This window comes from Schistocerca cancellata, chromosome 10, assembly GCF_023864275.1.
Source record: "Schistocerca cancellata isolate TAMUIC-IGC-003103 chromosome 10, iqSchCanc2.1, whole genome shotgun sequence".
NCBI lineage: Eukaryota > Metazoa > Arthropoda > Insecta > Orthoptera > Acrididae > Schistocerca > Schistocerca cancellata.
In genome coordinates, this window is record NC_064635.1 from 205,056,171 (window position 1) to 205,058,741 (window position 2,571).

Below are 2,571 nucleotides of genomic sequence, written 5' to 3' on the forward strand. Positions count from 1 at the left end.
CTGTTTGATGTATCCCCTAATGGTGCACCGATCAACTCCGAAGTATATTGTGCTACTCTCAGGAAAAAGAAGAAACGTCTTCAGCGTATTCGTCGACACAAAAATGCAAACTAATTTGTCGACGACAATGCAAGGACTCTCACAATTATGCGCGCCCGAGAGGAGCTCACAAAACTTCACTGGACTCTTCGTCGTCATCGACCCTACAGCCTGTATCTCGCTCCATCCGTTTCGCCCAATGAACGACGCTTTCCGCGGGAAGCTGTATGTGGGTGGTGCGGAGGTAGCTAGTGTGGCAAGACGTTGACCAGTAGAGTGGTACTCTAGATGCAGGCCCTCCCACTAAGATGGCGTAGGACCGTCGCATTGAACGGAGGTTATGAAATTTCCTGGCAGATTAAAACTGTGTGACGGCCCGAGACTCGAACTCGGGACCTTTGCCTTTCACGGCCAAGTGCTCTACCAACTGAGCTACCCAAGCACGACTCACGACCCATCCTCACAGCTTTAATTCCACCAGTACCTCGTCTCCTACCTTCCAAACTCAGTTGGTAGAGCACTTGCCCGCGAAAGGCAAAGGCCCCGAGTTGGAGTCTCGGTCCGCCACACAGTTTTAATCTGCCAGGAAGTTTCATATCAGCGCACACTCCGCTCCAGAGTGAAAATCTCATTCTGGAAACGGAGATTATGTTGGAACGTAGGGTTTTGAGGTTAAAGAATAGAGAATGGTGCATTGAAATCGTGAATGCAAGGAACCTTCTTTCATTAACATATCTGTTGCATTACTTATTGATCGCCTCTCGTCTATAACAACGCGGTTTTCTTACTTTTGTTTCGTCTGATACCTCATAGCAATTGAACACACAATTCATTTGACAAAAGGCTGCTCTACCTTTCTGAATACGGCCTTTAATTTCTTGCAAAATATGGCATTGGTTGCTAATGTTAACTTGTTAAGTTGTTCAGTAAGTTTTACCATTAAAAAATAACCTAACAGGGGTAGTCGTAATTATCATCTCGAAAAGATCAAATCAAATACTTAACCTTTGTTCGTTTGCCGCTACATGGTTGCAGTCCTAGTAATCACTGGAATCGCATTGCTACAGTATTCCAGCAAAGAACTAGAGTATCCACAACGAAATGGCGCAGCCCTATCATAAAATGGGGTATCGTGACATAATCAGTTTTTCCGTCTGAAGGGGAACAATGCAGCAACAATCCATGCTGAGTAACCGGCAGAGTATGGCGTGAGGATCCTATGTTCGCCAAGATCGATGTATTGCTTTTATTTTCTGACATTTGCCATACAACTCATCGAATTTTCTACATAGCAGACTACGTATGAGGCTAAATTAATGCAACTGCGTCCGAATTGGTCTCGGAAGGCCCAACGGCGCCGACCGGCCGCCGTGTCACCCTCAGGCCAGAGGCGTCATCGGATGCGGATATAGAGGGGCATGTGGTCAGCACACCGCTCTCCCGGCCGTATGTCAGTTTCCGAGACCGGAGCCGCTACTTCTAAATCAAGTAGCTCCTCAGTTTGCCTCGCTTGACAACAGCGCTCGGTAGACCGGATGATCACCCATCCAAATGCTAGCCCAGCCCGACAGCGCTTAACTCCGGTAATCTGACGGGAACCGCTGTTACCACTGAGGCATGGCCGTTGGCAATTAATGCTACTACCGCTGGTTTAACCGAGTCCAGGATTTGCCCACCGATAATGCATTCTGAAATATTGTGTGTGTGTGTGTGTGTGTGTGTGTGTGTGTGTGAGTGGGTGTGCGGGCGGGTGTGTGGGTGGATGGATGTGGGGGTGTGTGTGTGGATGGGTGTCGGTAGCGATCGCTAGCTCACGCTAGTATATTTCTCGGCGTAATTATTCGCGTCGCTCTCTCACGGTCGTAAAGTCTCAGCGTGAAGCAATAAATTTTTTATAGTGCCATGCGGGTTGTCGCTAAAACTCTGAGTGTAATAAGCCTGTTTGAAATGAGAATTATTAGCGGTAACAAACCGTACAGCTCGTGATTCTTTACCAACAGTTCTCATCGATTCCACCATTGCACGCTTCTTCAAATTACCAGTAATTGGAATAAATATATCATTGGTTACTTGGAGCGGAGAGACACAGCAGTTTCTTTTAATATAGCACACCAGTCGATCCTGTTGTAAGTGCAGTAATGCATCACAGTATGTTAACGATGTTTTTGGGTTCTAGTGTGGTCAAACAACACTGAATGACGAAGAACGAAGGCCGGCCGGAGTGCCCTTGCGGTTCTAGACGCTACAGTCTGGAACCGAGCGACCGCTACGGTCGCAGGTTCGAATCCTGCCTCGGGCATGGATCTGTGTGATGTCCTTAGGTTAGTTAGGTTTAATTAGGTCTAAGTTCTAGGCGGCTGGTGACCTCAGAAGTTAAGTAGCATAGGTCAGAGCCATTTTTGAAGTACGAAGCGGTTGACCACCCCTCTGTGAAGAACAGGGAATCGGAAGACTATTGCAGGCTTCGGTGCTCGCAGATGGACGTATCAGAACGGAAGCGATGGTAGACAAAGCGGAAATCACTAAGGCAGT

At 47.6% G+C, this 2,571-nt stretch overlaps 1 pseudogene; it reads right to left on the reverse strand.

Moving 5' to 3' along the window:
* Window positions 1–1,550: 1,550 nt before the first annotated feature.
* Window positions 1,551–1,668, reverse strand: LOC126107134 (5S ribosomal RNA; annotated as a pseudogene).
* Between the last annotated feature and the right edge of the window lie 903 nt (window positions 1,669–2,571).